The following is a 19,951-nucleotide window of genomic DNA, read 5'->3' on the forward strand; positions in this document are numbered from 1 at the left end:
AATGATGGAAGGAGAGGCTGGAGTGCCCACTCTCAAAGGAAGGAAGAAAAGGGGATGCTATGCCATACCCCCAGCCCAGAGATGGAAGGGGAGATTTGGGTTCCCACTCCCTGATGAAGGAAATGCACCTAATGAAACCCCACTCTGCCCTGCTCTTCCCCAACAAAGAGTCATGAAAGAACCTGGGGCATGTGGGGTGCTTTTAAAAGCACCCAACAAAGATCCCTTTCACATGAATGGCAGGCATTTTAAACATTTAAGAGCAAGCTTTCAATGCAAAGGAGACTGAGAAAGGCACAGACTGACCCAGTAAAAACAAATGGCCGGAAGCAGGAGCAGGACCATTTGTCCCACATGAAGATTCACAATTTATTCAAATTGACTATTATCATTTAGGCCTTTTTCTCAGCCATTATAAGGTGGATTGATTTCATTTTTGTACCATTTTTAATGTAATTTCCAATTGATTTTGGGTATATAAAATTCATCCATGTGTGACACATGGAACTGTAATGTCCATCTAAGATGTGTTCCTGGCTGATCTGAACATGTTCAAAATGTGAGAGTTGGTGAGCGGCTGGAAACTGAAATTGGGGATCTGCTTAATAACTTACATATTCATAACGGTTGTGCTTTTTATGGAAACGGCAGAAAGGTGCCACATGGCCGTGCTACATGATACAGAATTGGTGGTTGGCTTATCTAATTCCCCATGATTAGCGGAAACAGAAAATATGTTTGGTATGGTAGTTGCTAGTAAAATTATGCAAATGTGATACATAACTAGTTTTTGCCAACAAGTTGAAAGGAGAACAAAGGATGATGACAAGTAGGGATTTCCATATGTTGCCTCAGACCCCTAAACCATTCCTGACTTGGAGGCTGGATTTGGGAGGCGAGAGAAGGATAACTGTTCAATCCTAGTGGCAGGGATTATTGCAGGGTACTTCCCCAAGATTGTAAAATTGGTGGTGTCATCGCTGCTATATAAGGAGGGCTGCACTAGGAGGGAGAGACAGAAAAAGGAGAAAGACAGCAACAGACAGGCAAGAGAGAGACCATCAGGAAGACTGCTGAAACTTACCATGTTACAGCTGTAGGGAGACACCAGATGAGATTGTTGAGATTGCATCTGGGTACAGCTGTATATCTCTAAGAAGGCCTCAACCCTGACAGGGTCCTGTGGTGGAGAGCGGGAGGCCATTTTACAGAGCGGAGTGACCAGACCCCTGCCCTATCTTTCCAGAGTGTCCTGAGCTGCAGCTGGCTTTCCTGAACCTTAAACAGAGGCTTGCTATGTAAGTAGAACTGAACCCTAGGAAACCGAAAGGTGGGGGGTCTGGTTGCCTTGAAAGTTTTCCCTTTATAGTGGGGGGGGGTAAAACTCTGTAGATCCTTAGCCTATGTAATCAAAAATATTAATTTAATAATTTCCCATTTGGCAGAACACTACGGGGTGAATTTTGTTAAAATTCAAAATGAATAAAGCTCACTTCCCAGTGTGCGCTGAAAACTATAGCCTATAATTTAATAGGGTAATCCTTGTTGTCCAGCTGACCCCAACTTCTTTAAGGAAGAGGGGTGTTTTTGTTCTTAAATCAGTCCAACCTTTTTATCTAGCTTCCCCAACACAGGCCTTTCAGTAAAGGGGTTCTGAAATCCAAAATTCCCCAAAGCATTCCAATGTTTCTGTGTGACTTCCCAACCTAAACCAAAGCAAGGGGAGGGGGTCTGAAAAATAAAGCGATAAATCACCCTTTGTTTATTTTAAACCAAATGTGTGGGCGAAATTATAATTTCCATATGTATATTTACCAATCTTGAAATCCTACTGCTACCCTTTTTAGCCTGCAGGAAAATCTAAATCGCACAACTTACATAAGTGCCTTTGTTATTGATTAGGGCCTCATTATCAGTTGGGTGGTATTCCTGCAGTAAATCTGCTGAATACCGCTCAACGGTATTATCGTTACTGACACTTGGTCTGGCAGATTTACCGCCAGATTACAAGTGGTGGTGGTGGTGTTAGTCTCCACTAATTTGGAGTCCATAGGACTCCATTGGGGATTTTGTCAGATTTACCACTGACAAAATACCTGCTGTGGCAATTCTGCAAGTGGGAGGATTTACCTCCAGCACAATGCTGGAGGTAAATCACCCATTCCAGGGCCAAACTCGTAGTATGGCGGTGCGGGAAAAGTGACGGTAATTCTATTACCGCCACTTTTTACGGCACCACCATACTCGTAATGAGCCCCAGTGTAATCCTTTTGTGAAGAGAAATTTGCAGAAAGTAAGAATTGTGATTCAGTTCTTTTTAACTCACTTTTGTGATGATGTATTCATGCTCAGAGAAGTTGATTGTGTTGTGCCACGGATGAAGTGGTTTTTGCCAATTTCGTGCTAATTTCTATTACTTTTAAATAAATACCAATATATCTCCCGTACACGAGCCTGGTTCTTGGCTCATTGTTAGCTCTGGGGAGAGGGATCCAAGGGGCATGAGATGTGCCTGAGATCGGGCTAAAGAAAAGAAGCTGTTCAACAGTTTGTTGCACAGCCGCTTGGGGAGGGAAGGAACTCCCCATGTTGAGGGTGGCTTCTCAATAAACCTGTAGACTTTTGAGGGGCATCGGCAGCACTTCTCAGCAGGGCTGGTAAAGCTTGAATGGGACTGTACTGACATTTCTTAGCAGGGCTTGGAGTCAGCTCTACTCGGGGCTGCAATTCCTGAGGCAGTCCTGGCATTATCAGCGGGGCTCGTGTACTTTTAACGGGACCGTGGGCAGACCCCGGTGCGTCTGCTGTAAAACATGCAATAAAGCATGTCCCGGCGTGCTGCATTTTTAACTGCACAACACCAGCGCCTCTCTGCGGTGCTACTTTGCTTTTAAAGGCACAGTACCTGTACATCTCAGCAAGTCTGCAATCACTTTGAAGAACTGGTACTGGCATTCATCATCGGACCTGTTTTACTTGTCACGGGACAGTACCAACATCTGTGGAGAGCAGGGTTGCGGCAGTTTTAGTGGGATGGTAGTGGCAAGCCCCGCCCCCTGGCTTGGGCCCCTAGGTGTTGTGCACTGGGTGGAATTGTAGAATTAAACACGGAAGGGGTGGTTCCTGGACACGTCACCGGGACGAGTTGAGCTCTGCCCACAGTGTGAGTTTCTGCAGCCGAGGGAAGGCAAGACCTGGGAAGCCGGGCAGGTCAGCACCAGCTCCGCAGGGCAGAGGGGACCCGGCGCGGCCGCTCAAGTGGGCGCAGGACGTCAAGAGCAGCTCACGGAGGCACGGCAGCGCTTCCAGGGCGCAGAAGCAGCGCCTAGAGGCGCGGGAGATTGGGGGCAGCTGCTGGGGGCCTGACCTCCACCCCCAACACGGAGAGCATCCCGTGGGGGTCTCGTCCACGCCCCCTCCGGGATCCCTTTGGAGACGCGTGCTTAGAATGAGACCCGTGCAGGAGCAGCCCGTGACCCCGAACTTTAGCACGAAAGTGTCCTGAGATAGGGGGCGTCTGTGGAGTGACAAGGACCGAGGAAGGTAACATCAGCACAGGGGAGGGCCATACAGTCCCGCAGCCACGCATCACCAGTACTGGCACCCAAGCTCAGTACCACAGACAGCTCCGGTACCATAAGCAGTACCGGCATCACTGGGGCCAGTGCCGCCGACATCACGAGCGCAAGCACCATTGGATCCTGTACCACGAGGACCGGCATCTACAGTCCCAGTACCAGCTGCCGGTGCATAAGAAAAGGGTACGGGCAGTTGCAGTACTCGCTCCAGCAGCAGCAGCAGGACCTGCAGCGCCAGCAGCACCCCTGGGTGCTGGTAGGGGGCCGGCACCCTGCGGAGCGGGACCTTCCCTGGGAGTTACTGAGGTGCTCGTAGTTTTCCGCCCGGAGCGACCGCGGCCTCCCCGGCTCACATGCCCCCCCTGGAGCCCGGAGCAGCCTTTCTGCGCAGGCAGATGGTAAGTGTCAGCCTCCGTCTGTTTATCAGTTTCTGCTTTTCCCGGCCCCGAGCTCCCCGCGCATTTTTCCCGCATGAGCTCAAGGTCTTCCTCCTGCTCCGCACTTTCCTCCCCATGCTCCTGCGAGGCAGGGAACAGGGCATGGGCTACTGCAAGGTGCAACTCCAACATCATGCAACAAATGAGAATGCAGGCACCTCGAACCCTCGCCCTACGGTAACTTCATAATGCTCTCATGGAACCACTTTAACCCTCTCCCTACAGTGACTTCATAATGCTCTCATGAGACACCTTTTACCCTCTCCTTACAGTGACTTCATAATGCTCTCATGCAACCACTTTAACCCTCTCCCTACAGTGACTTCATAATGCTCTCATGAGACCATGTTAACCCTCTCCCTACGGTGACTTCATAATGCTCTCATGGAAACACGTTAACCCTCTCCCTACGGTGACCTTCTAATACTCTCATGGAACCACTTTAACCCTCTCCCTACAGTGACTTCATAATGCTCTCATGAGACCTCTTGAACCCTCTCCCTACAGTGACTTCCTAATTCTCTCATGAGACCATGTTAACCCTCTCCCTACTGTGACTTCATAATGCTCTCATGGAAACACTTTAACCCTCTCCCTACAGTGACTTCATAATGCTCTCGTGGAACCACTTTAACCCTCTCCCTACAGTGACTTCCTAATGCTCTCATGAGACCATGTTAACCCTCTCCCTATGGTGACTTCATAATGCTCTCATGAGACCATGTTAACCCTCTCCCTATGGTGACTTCATAATGCTCTCATGGAAACACTTTAACCCTCTCCCTACAGTGACCTCATAATGCTCTCATGGAACCACTTTAACCCTCTCCCTACAGTGACTTCATAATGCTCTCATGAGACACCTTTTACCCTCTCCTTACAGTGACTTCATAATGCTCTCATGGAACCACTTTAACCCTCTCCCTACAGTGACTTCCTAATGCTCTCATGAGACCATGTTAACCATCTGCCTATGGTGACTTCATAATGCTCTCATGGAAACACTTTAACCCTCTCCCTACGGTGACCTCATAATGCTCTCATGGAACCACTTTAACCCTCTCCCTACGGTGACTTCATAATGCTCTCATGAGACACCTTTTACCTTCTCCTTACAGTGACTTCATAATGCTCTCATGAGGCCTCTTTAACTCTCTCCCTACGGTGACTTCATAATGCTCTCACGAGGCCTTTTTAACCCTCTCCCTACGGTGACTTCCTAATGCTCTCAATCTCATGAGACCTCTTTAACCCTCTCTCTACGGTGACTTCATAATGCTCTCATGAGACCTTTTTAACCGTCTCCCTACGGTGGCTTCCTAATGCTCTCACTCTCATGAGACCTCTTTAACCCTCTCCCTACGGTGACTTCCTAATGCTCTCACTCTCATGAGACCTCTTTAACACTCTCCCTACGGTGACTTCATAATGCTCTCATGAGACCTTTTTAACCCTCTCCCTACGGTGACTTCCTAATAGTATCACTCTCATGAGACCTCTTCAACCCTCTCCCTACGGTGACTTCATAATGCTCTCACAAGACCTTTTTAACCCTCTCCCTACGGTGACTTCCTAATGCTCTCATGAGACACCTTTTACCCTCTCCCTACAGTGCCTTCATAATGCTCTCATGAGACCGCTTGAACCCTCTCCCTACGGTAACTTCATAATGCTCTCATGAGACCGCTTGAACCCTCTCCCTACGGTGACTTCACAATGCTCTCATGAGACCTCTTGAACCCTCTCCCTACGGTGACTTCACAATGCTCTCATGAGACCTCTTGAACCCTCTCCCTACGGTGACTTCACAATGCTCTCATGAGACCTCTTGAACCCTCTCCCTACGGTGACTTCACAATGCTCTCATGAGACCTCTTGAACCCTCTCCCTACAGTGACTTCATAATGCTCTCATGAGACCTCTTGAACCCTCTCCCTAAAGTGACTTCCTAATGCTCTCATGAGACCATGTTAACCCTCTCCCTACGGTGACCTCATAATGCTCTCATGGAACCACTTTAACCTTCTGCCTACAGTGACTTCATAATGCTCTCATGAGACCTCTTGAACCCCCTCCCTACAGTGACTTCACAATGCTCTCATGAACCATCTCCCATTGTCCCATCACAGTGCTCGGCTTCTCCCCTCTTGCACGGCACCACTGAAACGCCATTCCTCCCCAAGTCACTCTTTCAAATCTTCTCTCAAGCTCCACCTCCTAAACCGAGAACGAGCCCCACCTGCCTACCCCCCACATTACCCCCCCTCCACCCGGACTTCCTAGCAGGGGTGGACTCCCCTGATAATGTTGTTGAAAGTGTCCCCATATACGCCGAGCAAGCCTAATCCGCTACGTACGTTTTAGGGTGTGGGGGCTCCCTTTGGAAAAAAACGTGGAGGAACGGGTCAAAATAGATCATTTTCAAAGTCCATTTGTTCCTATAAAGGCGGTTAAAATGTAAACTTAACAAAATAGTTCGCTCTTTTTTTAAGAGTGAATAATAAAATACTGGAAGCTTCATAACACATTGTTTAATTTGAAGTAATGTGGTGGATGTTGAGAGGTAGGAGGAGGTTGTGTGGTGGGTGGGGAGTAGCCAAGAGTGCGGAAAACCAGGGTACTCACACAAGAGTCCCTCTGGAAAAGCTCCCGAGTTCTCCATCATTGCCGATTAGCATCTTCCGTCCTCCACATCGTGTAACATGCCTGCCTCCCCCCGACCCCCCAACACTACCGTCTGCATGTCCATTCAGCCCCCGTCACCCACTCCTCACTGTGTATCCCACTCCTGTACTTCTTTGCTGTTATGTGCTTTTGGGAGAGACACCTTTGCCGCCAAAATACAAATGCATCTTGAATCTTTTTCCCCTGTGTGAGATCACAATCCTTTCTGCAAAGATGTCATCGCTGTCATAGCATCCTCGCTCCCTGCGGTGACATCACGATGCTCTCCCCCGTTGTGACATCACAATCCTCTCAGAATCTTTTAGTGGCACCAAACTACTCTCCTGTGATGACATTCCTATCTTCTCTCTCGCTGCCGAGTGAGCCTAGAGGACCTCTGTCCAGCCATGTTGGCACTATGTAATACAGCAATGCGGGCAGTGTGCAGTGAGAGCTGTCACGGTATGTGTCGACGCATGACTATATATCGTCTGTGAGCCGAATGGTCCGGGCGGGGCCTGGTGATGTGGCAACTACGTCACAATGAATACACCAGCGTGGGAGCCCGTCTCCTGAGAAGGGTTAGAATAACGTGTTCTGTGGAATGTATTCCACTCAGGGGGGTCAGCAGCCACGCTTACTACCTGACATCTGGGCACATTTGGGTGCCCGGGCCTTAGTGCCAAAGAAAGGTGCCGGAGCCTTGGCACTTGAAGAGAAGTCCTCCAAGATCAGTGAGCCCCTCAAACTGTCTTAATGTGTGCGCCAAGCGTCTCGCGTGAACTGCGTGCCCGTGCGGCTCAGGCTCCCTATGCACGTGCCCAGAGTTCCCCACTGCTTGGTCATCTGGCCAAAGGTCTTGCCAGTCTACTCTAGTCCTATGCCCACAGCTCCTCGCACCGTCGATGGACGCACAGCTGCTCATGCTGTTTGCTCGTGTGCCGAAGCGCCTCCCGCTGCATAAGGATCTCGGCCCCCTGGCGTGATCCGAGTGCACTGTGTGTCCATGTCCCGCAGCTGCTCAGACTGTCTCGTCGTGGTGTGAGGGCCCTGATCTGTCTGTTCATCATCACGCGCCACTGCCACCTCACACGCCATAGTCTCGGGAGGATAGCTCAGGGGCAACAGGCTCGCCTTGGAAGCAAGACAACACGGAGCACCATAGGTTCGATCCCCGGGTCCGCGCTTAGAAACCTCTAGGTATTAAGCGCGTTATAAATAAGCGATCATATCTGCCAAATGCCCACACTCCCTGTGCATTCTAGCCATACGTCACACTCTCTATAGGAGCCCCAGCCGCGTTACATGGTTTTAATTCTTCTCGCCTGCCGCCTACAATCTTGATTCCTCCCACTGTGGGCACCAATCTCCTTGCCCGGGATCCTCACAAAGCATGTTCCCTGCTCCTCATATGGTCTGCGCATGCGCTGAAGCTCCTCACAGTCTTCCCTTGTGCACAAGCTCCTCACACTGTATATGGGCCCATGCTACCTTCACTATCTGTTCTTGTGCCCAAGCAATGTCGGTCCATGCGCCCAAGCTCCTCGTACTGTATATGTACCCCAACCGCGTTATACTGTACATGTGCCCATGGACGGCACATTGTCCCTGTGTCTGTTGACACTGTCTTCCCATGTGCCCACGGGCCTCTCCCTGCCCATGTTCCTATGCTTTCTGCCCACTGCCAAGCCGCATACACTCTCAGTTAATGCACCCACGCTCCTCACAATGACGGCCCACGTTACCAAGCTCCTCATATTGTATATGTGGCCCTATAGCACTACTCTAGCCACGAGCCCCTGGCCCTCACGCTGTTCCTTCCACTTGCCTCCATATATTTACACTGCCTGTCTGAAGGCGTGGCGGGACTCTTTCAAAAATAATGTTCAGGGCCCCCTTGTCTGCAACTGGGAAAAAAACAGTCTCAGTCACCAGTGGGGTGCAAAGATTATAAAAGAGAAATACAGGAATGCATGGATGGGGTTAATAGCTGCAGAGTATCCCAGGACATCTAGCCAGTGGGGAGCTGAAACACAAAACGGCCACTTCAAAGCTATTATTTGCTCTTTTCAGCAAGGAGCTAATGCAGGCCAAACCCCTAGCAAAAAGGCAACTAGATGTTAAGAACATTGTTGGAGATTGCAAAGCCCACGTGGGGTGGAGGGAGCACTCGGGATAGCTCAGGGGCAACGTGCTCGCCGTGGAAGCAGAACGACACGGAGCGATCCTCAGGTCCGTGCTTAGAAACCTCTGGGAATTAAGCGCGGTATAAAAACGGGTCTGTGCTTAGAAACCTCTGGGTATTAAGTGCGTTATAAATAACCTATCATATCATATCATGTAATGTCCTGAATTGAAGACGCATGTTGCTTTGAGATCATTCCGTTCTAAGCTGTACCCCAAGTTCCTACTCCCCCAACCCCTACTCCCCTGCAGTTCTTGTTATTGCACTTGCATGGCCCAAATGACACATGGCCTAGAAGGACCATTTTTGTGATTCTTCTGCCCTTCCCCCTCCCCCCTTTTATCTTGTAGGGCCTTGAAACTCCATTTGCTGTATAGGCGCATTATAAATACCCAATAAATATTAAATAAATATTAAATAAATAAAGACGACTGCCAACATGGGGACATCTGTTGGTTTGGGGGGGGGAGAAAGCGGGGCCCTTAGGCTTCAGGGCCATTTCAACTGTAGAAAGTTGAAAGACCCTGGGGCCGTCCCTGCACACTGTCCACGTGCCTCCGTCGTGACACTGTACTTATGCACGAGCCCTCACACTGCCTGTCCACGCGTACACGCGCACCCCACTACAAGTGTGCCCCCGTCCAGCATTACACTATCCATGCCCTCAAGCTCTTCGCCCTGGCACCCCATGCCCCCTAACTTCGCACTTCCTGCCCATCGACCGATTCCCTCCCACTGCTAGAGTGCCTTAGCCTCACGCGCTATGTGCACAGGTTTCCAGTACACGGACCCCCCCCCCCCTTCCCCTCCTCTCCATGGGCCCAACCCTCATCGCCCTGCACGTGTGGGCAACTGGGCGGCCTCTGGGCGCTACACGTGCTGCGTGCGGCGCACACCTGCCAGTCTCTGAAACTGAAGCTCCTTCATCAATAAGGCATCGGCCATTTGACGAGAGTTCATCGCGTGGGGACGACATTAACGTAATTAGACATTTTTTAGTGCGTAATGCGAGCTCCGTGGATCTTTTATGCGCGCACAAAGACTCGGTCTCGGGTATAACAGCGAAAAGTCATGGCCCCTGTCTGCTGGAAGCCGAGCTGTTTTGTAATCACAAAATTGGGGTACAGGGAAAGGTTGCAGAAGGTGAAGCGTTCTGACAGACACGGGCTGCAAATGTATCGGGCGGGTAGGTTTGGAGGCGGGGGAAGGGTGGGATGCGATAGAAAGAGGAGAGACAAGTAAAGGAGCAAAGAATAAAGGGGACGGGAGGGAGGCTAAGGAGAGAACAAATACATAGGAAAACACGTAGGGATGATAAACGAAGGACGGTAGCAAGACAGAAAAAATGGATGGGAATAAAGAGGAGACAAGGAGATAAACAATGTAGAGGAAAAAGCAAGAACGAGAGAAAGAAGGAAAAAAGAGAAGAAAGAAAGAAAGAAAGAAAGAAAGAAAGAAAGAAAGAAAGAAAGAAAGAAAGAAAGAAAGAAAGAAAGAAAGAAAGAGAAAGAAAGAAAAGAAGGAAAGAGAGAGGGCGAGAGAAAGAAAGAAAGAGGGCGAGAGAAATAAAGAGGAGAAAAGAGGAGAAAGAAAGAAAGAAAGAGAAGAATGAAAGAGAAAGGGCGAGAGAAAGAAAGAAAAAAGAAGAGAAAGAAAGAAAGAAAGAGAAGAAGGAAAGAGAGAGGGCGAGAGAAAGAAAGAAGAAAAAAGAGGAGAAAGAAAGAAAGAAAGAAAGAAAGAAAGAAAGAAAGAAAGAAAGAGAAAAAGAAAAGAAAAGAAAAGAAGGAAAGAGAGAGGGCGAGAGAAAGAAAGAAAGAAAGAGGGCGAGAGAAAGAAAGAAAAAAGAAGAGAAAGAAAGAAAGAAAGAAAGAGAAGAAGGAAAGAGAGAGGGCGAGAGAAAGAAAGAAGAAAAAAGAGGAGAAAGAAAGAAAGAAAGAAAGAAAGAAAGAAAGAAAGAAAGAAAGAAAGAAAGAAAGAAAGAAAGAGAGAAAGAAAAGAGCGAGCAGACGGGAGAACGGTAGGAAAATGCAGGTAAGCAATACTTGAGAAAGCTAAATGCCCAGACCAGAGATAGCATAAACGAGAAGCGTACGGAACCACAGAAAATGAGAATACAAAGAAGATTTTGGAAGGAGTCAGCCTAAAAAGTCCTTGTGGAAATTGAGACATATGTAGGAAAATTAGAATGACACAAAGTATTAAGACAACTGAAAAAGAAACAAAAATATGACTCCAATAAGGAAAAGATGAATGACAAAGGATAGCAAGGAGAAGAATTTTTTTAAATAAAGCGGATGCGGAAAAGTTGTGAAAAAAGCAAAGATGGATGGGAAAAGATGTGCTTTGTACACCTAGTTCGGCCGAAATAGTGATATTTGGAAAATATCAGAGTGGTTCAAATGTTAGCCAAATGGGAACGTGTGCACCTCGAGAGAACCTGATCTTTAATATCACAGGACTTCGTCAAGTGGGAAGCTGGGGCGAGAACTCGTGTCTGTTGTTTTAACGGCCAACCACTGAGCCACGAGAGAGCGTGACAGAAACAGCAATAGTGCACAACAAAGTAAGGAAAGGCGGGAGTGTGGGGAGCGGAAAGATGCACACGTAGAGAAAGGCGGGGGAAGGAAGGAACGAACAGGTAAAGATAAAGGCAGAACCAAGAGGAGAAAGGAAGAAAGCCGAGGCACGAAACCAAAAGAACACGAATGCAGAACAGAGAGCTACCCAGAAACTAATGAACGAATGAACACGGAGACTGCCAAGGAAAGAAAGTCTAGAAAGAACGAAGGAAGAAAAGAAGGGAGCCAAACTAAGAGAGCAGGAATGAAAGAATCAAAATCGAGAGAGACTTATGAACATAAAAAGAAACAGGTAAACTGAGAAAAAGAGTGTGTGAAAAAAATAACAAAAATGATTAAAACACATAAAAAGGAGAAATAAAATACAAATTAAAAGGGACATGAATACAGAAGCCATGCCAAAAGAAAGAAAAACGAAATGAGGCTCGAAAGAAAAGGGGAAAGAGGGGCAGACAAGGATGCACGAGCAAGTGGAAAAGAATGAAGAAGGCCCACCAGAGAGTCGGAGGGATTCAAAGGCAAAGGGAGAGCAAAGGAGGAGGGAATACACGCGCATCGCCTGCCCACGCATCAGAGACGCCGGAAACCACTACACGGAGAAGCGCGAGCAGGCCGGAAATGAGGGCCCGGCGACCACACACTGCTGGGACATGAAGCCGTGGAAGTCTGACCGAGAGGTGGAGGGATGTCTGCCACAGGCCTTGAAGCCAAGCAGGCCTTTCCAACACCTTTCTGCCCCTCTGGCCGGGCTGTCTGTCAGGGGCCCCGGAATGCCCGCTGCACCCCTCATCCGCTCGGGATGAATAGAGCCCTACTCCGCGCGCGGCTGTGAAAAAAAGGCACATTCATTCACCTTGCTCGGGTACACCAAACACCCCTCCCGCCAAACCCACAGTGAAAGCGAACAGAGAAAAAAAAAGGGAGACTTGCCCTCGAATGTCCAGGTAACCCGAGCGCTCTTTTATGCCTAGATTACATTACTTAAAGACTCCCTTGATGAGGCGGGACGCTATGTTATCCGATACACATTACAAGCAATTTCCCTCCTTTCTGCCTCGCGAAAACAAAGTTCACAAAAAGTGAACATCAAAGGGGCGAAGTGTGCATTTGTCCCTCCTCCTTGCGACATCTGAAAGTGTTTTTTTCTCTCGTCTCTTTTTGTCAGTCTCCCCCGGGTTGAATAGGGACCGGGAAGTTGATCTGGCCCCTGTCCCCCCAGATCAAGAGTTATTAAGTTTTCATGTGAAAGATGAAACTCTCTCCTTTTTTCTCGTCTTTGGTGCGGGCAGAATAGAAGCTCTTCTCTTTCTGTTGAGGGATCGGAGCCTGCAGAGGTGGGCCCGGCCGGGCTCTCTGTGCTGGAGGAGGCCGAGGGGGGTCACCCCCGACCCCCTTTTGGCTTCACCTTCAGGCGAGATCGGAAAAAGTTGAAAGGAAGCCGGGGAACAAAACATACACGCAGCAGGTGGAGTATTGGTGGCTGTGGTGGCAGTGAGATGTAAAGGCAAAGGACGGTCTAGACACATGGCCCAGAATGAACCAGAGCAGTGGTTTGCAACCTGCTGCTCTGCGTCTACAACTCCCATGATTGTCCCGGGAGGATAGCTCAGCGGCAGCGTGCGCCTTGGAAACAAGACACAAAGCACACAAGACACAAAGCAACACAGGTTCGATCCCCGGTCTTGACTTAGAAACCTCTGGGTATTAAGTGCGTTATAAATACGCAACTAAGAGACATGGGGCCTCATTATGACCTTGCGCTGACGGAATGAAGGAGGCCGGTACGGGACCGGCCCCCTTCATTCCGTCAAGGCTGATTACGAGGTTCCCTTTGCGGGAACGTAATGGCCCGTTGTTTGCTCCCATTCCCATTCTGAAATGGGAATGGGAAAGGACCGTGTCCGGGTCCTTGGAGGGAGGAATTACCGGGCCTTCCGAACTCGAAATGGCCCTGTAAGTCCTCATTCCGAGGACCCGGACCCTGACACGATTTCGCATGCCGCCAATAGCGGCATGGTTACCGCCGAACTCGTAATGAGGGCCCTGGTTAAACCAGACGTCTTTTCCGGGTCCCACGAGGGTAAGAGGGAGGTAACAACGGGACACTTGTAATGTGCCCGTTGTTACCTACCTCCCAAATGGGAATGGGGAATGGTTCCTGCAAGGAGGACTTACCGGGTCCTTCTATGTCGGAATGACCCAGTAAGTCCCCATTGCAGGAGCCCGGTTTGGAGGCAGCCATCCATGGAGCTAAAAGCTCCATGGCTACCTCCAAACTCGTAATGAAGCCCAAGTGTGGCGCTCCCGTAATGAAGGGTGCCGGCACGGGACCGGCACCCTTCATTACGGGAGCGCTTATTACGAGGTTCCCTTTGCGGGACCCGGAACAGACGTCTGGTGAAACCAGACCTCCTTTCCGGGTCCCGCGAGGGGAAGAGGGAGGTACTAACGGGCCAATTCATAATGTGCCCGTTATTACCTCCCTCCCCCTTCCCATTGAGCCCTATGGGGCTCAAATGGGAATGGGGATGGGTTCCTGCAAGGAGGAATTACCGGGTCCTCCAATGTTGGAATGACCCGGTAATTCCTCATTGCAGGAACCCGGTATTGGAGCCTGGCATGGAGGCAGCCATGGCGCTAATAGCACCATGGCTACCTCGAATACTCGTAATGAGGCCCATATTCCTGTAACAGCACCACCTCGATGCTCCCAGGCTGTGTGAGCGCTTTAATAATGCAAAAAAAATATATTAATAATATCCCACCATTCAATATGCTGGCTGGGGCTGATGGAAGTTGTAGTCCAAAACTTCTGGAGAGCCAGCAGATCCCTGAACCAAAGTCTTAACACGGTGGGTAAGGTGAACTTGCGGGGCGGACTAACCTCATTGAGGGTATGGGATAAGGACAGGTAGGCATGTGACCAGATAGACAGAGAACAGGCCTATTCAGACACATAGGAAGTACAAACAGACGTCAGACCAGACAGACAGACTGACAGATGCAGGTGGTCCCCGAGGTCAAAGGGAAGGAGTCGCCAATTACCTTCAGAAATAATAAAGTACATGTGAGCAGGGGGTACAGCTGCCAGCTCCTGTGAGAAAAGCTGGCTCCATCTATTCAGCATCCCCTTCCCACCCCCTCCCATCAGTCTGGCCCAGTAACTGTGTATGTCCTGGGTAGTGGGAATCTCAGGGGAGCTTCACTTTTTCCAGGGGATCCTTTGGTTTTGTGTTACACCAGTGCATACAGGTGGTCATGAGATAATTGAGCGAGAGGACAGGCCGCACCAGGGACAAGGAAGGAATAGGTGGGCCCGAGGATGGGCAAGCTTAGGTCAAATCTTTTCTAGGACAGCCAAGGTGGAGGCAGGGCCAATGGTTGCTCCTTTTCATATGCTCCGACCCACAGTACACATATAACACAACTTAGTGGACACCGTGAACTGGATAGTCCAGTCCCTTTGATGAGCAGCAATTGCCCTTGAGATGGATGGGGATGCAGACCTTACTGATACATCAATAATGGAGCCGACTCAGGAAGTTGACAAAAGGAGGACTGTTTTAATATCAATTATCTAAAACAGGGAGCATAACGAACATCAATGCAAACGTTCGATCTTCAAACTCAAAGCATTTAAGAAAAAACGGTACTTTTATAAGTAAAATGTGTCATCAATGACGTTGACCTACGTCTCTACCAACATCATCCTACATGGCAAACTATAAAAACGTATAAGCATGGGTGATTGGTTCTGAGTGACCATTTAAGTATATGATCCATCCTAGTCTAGAAAAGTGTAACTATGTGATTGGTTACTTAACATCAGGTGGGCAACTAAACTCTCCTCTAAAAATGACCACTATGAACGTCAATAAATACACAACATCCCATTGGTTTACACACTATAGGACCCTTGAATACGCAGGTCCTCTACAATTGGTTGGCACTCTATCCATCTTCAGTACTTTTCCATATACGTTAGCAGCACGCAGGCTGGCCATCCAAATGCTGGCGAGGTTGCCTTAACTTATACTTCCCACCAATTAGCATATCAATTAATCATCACCTCAGTGGTCTACTGTCAATTAGGCCTTTGAACTTCATCCTTGAGAGTGCTCTTAGCTCTGTAAAAATTAGGGAGTGGGCAGCACAGTCTGCCTTCATGCGTAGGTGCGACCATTTCGTTCGTCCAACTTCATGCTTCCATGTGACTAGAGACCATAAAATCAAGCCTTTTATTCCAATAGACCTCTGATGTCTTCCTTGTTATGTTCACTCCTCCTGAACAGGAGGTCTGTTCTTTCACGCGATTCTGTATCCAAAGTCAGTTTACTCCAGTTTGATAAGACCTTGGCTCCTTGGGGCACATCCAACCTCGCCTTTCTGAGCTCCACTTCTGTAATTCAATGTCTGCTTTTTTAACTGCGACACACTGAACTGAGGCCTTTTTGATAATGTCCAACCTGCTTTAATATGTTTAGTGGTAACAGCCATAATTCTCTCATTCCTATCTATGTACACCTTGGCGTTTGCCGCAATCTATTTTACTATAAGCTTAGAACTAGCTTCACGATTACTTTGCTGCTTGCATTTCTTCTGCATCTGTACACGTGTAAAATGATTTAATATCTTCATCTGTTTCTGTGGCATAAGCTTCTTCACCTTGATCCTCAGATGTCACTTATCCTTATTGCTTTCTTGATGCCTTTATAGAATATCCGCATTCTCTGGTCACTGCATCTTTTTTTGTACTTCATCTTCAGCTCCATATAACATATACTTGGCAATGGCTAGTAATACTACCATTCATCCTTGCCGTTTATTGTTTCTGCTTCTTCAGGGATCTCGTTCAGATGGCCATCATATTTCTTTGTATGTAGATAAGGTTTTCTCAATGGGTACTTTGGCTCCCAGATTCTCTAAGGTACTGGCCCTTTCACTGGCACTGGACTGAGTCCGTACTCTGCTCTTTGACCATTCAGCTGTTCTGTATACGTCACATACTCTGGTTTCCAGCATACAGGTAAAAGGGGCGGGTCGATTGAGGTGGGGGTACTTTGCTCCTTCTCTACAACTGAATAGAGGATATCTTCAAAATAAGATGTATAGTGATGAGGCCTATAATATAAAGTGCCTTCCCAATACATTTCACAGTACGTAGACCAAAAAGTAAATATACCATCAAATAACAACCACTGACAATGCCTGTACTAAAATATAGACGATGCCGAAACATAATATAGCAAATATCAGCTAAAATATAAGCTATACACCAGGAAAGCCTGTGATGTGACCACGCTATTGACAGGGCCTGAAATAGAACACCAATACATCAGCAGGACTGGGAGGACAACTAAGGGGTAACACAGTAGTCTTGGAGCGCAACACAGGCTCGAATCCCGTTCCTGCGCCTAGCGCTTAGCGTCTGGTCTCCAGTATTAAGCGTGTTATAAAAGATTAATGCATCATGCAACATTACTAACTTAAATCCGTGCATTGCCGCCAACTTGATACACAATGGTAACTCCTATCATTTTAATAACATACATTGACAAATCCTAGACCTCAAAATAGCATTCATTGACACTGCCTATGACTGAACACATGCTGAATTTACCTGTAATACTAATGTGCATCGAAAATACTTATAATATAATCCAACATACTGCAATCATACCTGCAACATAAGATAACATACAAGGAAAATGCCAATAACAATCATTGCCAATGTCTTTAAGAAAACGTACTTTGAGGAATCCTCTCATACTAATGGCGTACTTTGATTATGTCATATCTATCGATGATAACCGACGTGTAAGATATCTTGTTGACACCAATAATATAATGTATATGTAAAATACCTTGCGAATAACTAATATCAGTACCACATACTTCTCAATTCTATTAGCATAATTCAGATCGATTATTTATATCCTACTCATATGGTGAAATTGACCCAACATATATTGAGGATAAATAAGGTATATATCATACCCTGAAGATGCTGAAGCGACGATAACTTAAACATTTATACCATACCTTGATAAGGAGTTATTAAATTTGACAGGCTTTGAAGGTGCATTAATATAATTAATGTCAACGATAATTGAAACATGCATACATACCTCGATGTCATTAATATAACATTTATTGACTAGCTGTAATATCAATAACATAAGCTTCTATATGATTAACATCATTTAGATGTTAATGTCAATGTTAAATGACATTTGTACCGCGCAGATCGATAACTAAAATATGTATATCTTACACTGATGGTGTCAATAACATAACGGATATCAAGGATAAACAATCTTTATCATAGCTTGAAAATGCTAAAGCAGAGATAACTGAAACATTTATATCATGCCTCGATGATCTTTTTTATATCGACAATGTGTTACTCATTTTGACATGCATTTAAGGGACATTAACATAATCTATTTTGCAATAATTGAAACATGTACACAAAACTCCATGTCATTAACATAACATATACATGGACTCTAAGAAAATATTTTCATGTCTATGGCAAACAACTAACATTAATGACATTAAAGCCTTACCGAAGGCAGACGAGGGATCTACAAATGGCATATAACATTACATAGTAGCAACATTAAATGACACATCCTGAAACATGCATTTAAGGTATCGTACACCAATAATACCAGCCAAATTAGTAGTGGGATGAATACCTATTTGGAGTTCTGTAATGCGATACATGCAATCACTTCAGAGCGCCACAAGAGTGGGGTCGGTTATAGCTGGGGGGGGGGGAATAGGACAGGGTAGTGCAAGGCAGGGATCAATGGCAGGAAACAGTGCATTCTGGAACATAACATCACAAAACAGAGCGATGTAATGTGTAGAACCTCTTCCACTGTGAGAGGGCAGATGGCAATCAGCAGTGTTCACATCAGCAAGTCCATGAACATTTGGGGGGTAATATGTGCCGTGCCTTAAAGAAACATACATGAACAACTGCAAGGCACCATACATTAACAATACATATAACAATACATGATATGCATTGATAACTCCTACACCATGCACGGTATTGATAAAACATAGAACATTAAATAAAACACGTCACCACTGCCTATGGCATTTAATATTGTACAGCAAAAATGCCCAGAACATACTTAGCCACGAGTTTGATTAGAGTATGTCATGTATTTGATGTCTGTTATATGGCAGCACCATCCATCAGAAAGGATATTACATAACATTCGGCAATTAGGTCTTGACGTATCATAGAACAGTGATGCTTATATCAACACATTTGTTGGACGCACCTATAGCCTAACAAACGTCAGTAATACCTGAAACATTATCATATATAGAAGTTAAAGTCTTTAATATGAAATAACTATCAACATTGGCAATGGCTATGACTTAGCGTACGAAAATCAGCAAGACCCTACGGAATTACAGGCGTGGACGATGTGCGCAAGCGTATGTTCATCAGCAGTGTTTTTTCTCAGTGTAAATCAATAGTTATTTATTATGACCTTGCTTGGAAATTCCTCCACTAAAAAAAAGGCCACACTTTCAAGATGCCTATACCATGACATACATTGGCGATGCGTATAAGAGAACATACATCAGTGATGGCTATTACAAAACATACATTGGTGAGGTATGTAATGTAACGCACATCAACAATGCCAGTAATGCAATATGAATTTAGTCACGCCTATAGCATAAGATACATCGACAAGGCATCTAACATGCATTCAAGATACCCACCGTCCCTTTAAACATGCAGCGATTATTCCTATTCTTAAAAAACCTCTCTCCACCCCTCGATTCGACTAATTCCACGCACATTTCTCTACTCCCATTTCCATATAACGTTCTAGGAAGAGGTGTCTATAATTGAGTCTCCACATTCCTCACTCATCGCTCTATTTGTCCCCGTTTTTAATCTGTTTTCCATCACTCTCATTCTACAGAAACAGCTCTACTACATGTTTCAATCTCTCTTCTCGGTGTGCGTCACAACCAACAGCATTCCATCCTCATACTGTTAGATATCTCAGCTGCTTTCGACACGGTGGATCACCCTGCTCGCCTATTCTCTTCAGCCTCCCTTGGGTTCTCGGGTTCTGTACTTCAATGGTTCTCTTCTTATATTTCTGGCGGCTCTTTCAGTTTCATGGGCTGGTCACTCCTCATCTTCCCACCTCTTCACACCTTGGTCTCATTGTGTCTTGCCGCCATACAATCCTGAATAAGCTCTCACTTTCTCCACCTCAACCGCTCCAAAACCGAAGTTCTCTTCTTCCCTTCCACATCTCCTTCCCCTCCTCTGCTGCTGGTCTTCTATCGCCCTCCTACTTTCCTTCCCTTCTTCCTTTCAGCCTTCAACCTCATGGTCATCTTCAACTCATTTCTCTCAGGGACTTCATTTGGGGGTCGCAGCCACGACCCCTCTGTTCTCCCTTGCTACACCTGCAAAAAAATGTCGGGGAGAACAGCACACACAACAGTTCTGAGGGG

General features: G+C 46.9%; 1 protein-coding gene across 1 annotated transcript in view; it reads left to right on the forward strand.

The window, feature by feature from the left end:
- The first annotated feature begins 3,015 nt into the window (after nucleotides 1-3,015).
- LOC138453215 (neurotrophin-4-like) overlaps nucleotides 3,016-19,951 on the forward strand; it is a 211,932-nt gene continuing 194,996 nt past the window's right edge. The window contains exon 1 of the mRNA XM_069605861.1: nucleotides 3,016-3,976. The gene's annotated coding sequence lies outside the window, so the exon portion shown is untranslated. The remainder of the gene's footprint in view (nucleotides 3,977-19,951) is intronic.

This window comes from Ambystoma mexicanum, chromosome 1p (assembly GCF_040938575.1).
Source record: "Ambystoma mexicanum isolate Mex_15411 chromosome 1p, UKY_AmexF1_1, whole genome shotgun sequence".
Lineage (NCBI taxonomy): Eukaryota > Metazoa > Chordata > Amphibia > Caudata > Ambystomatidae > Ambystoma > Ambystoma mexicanum.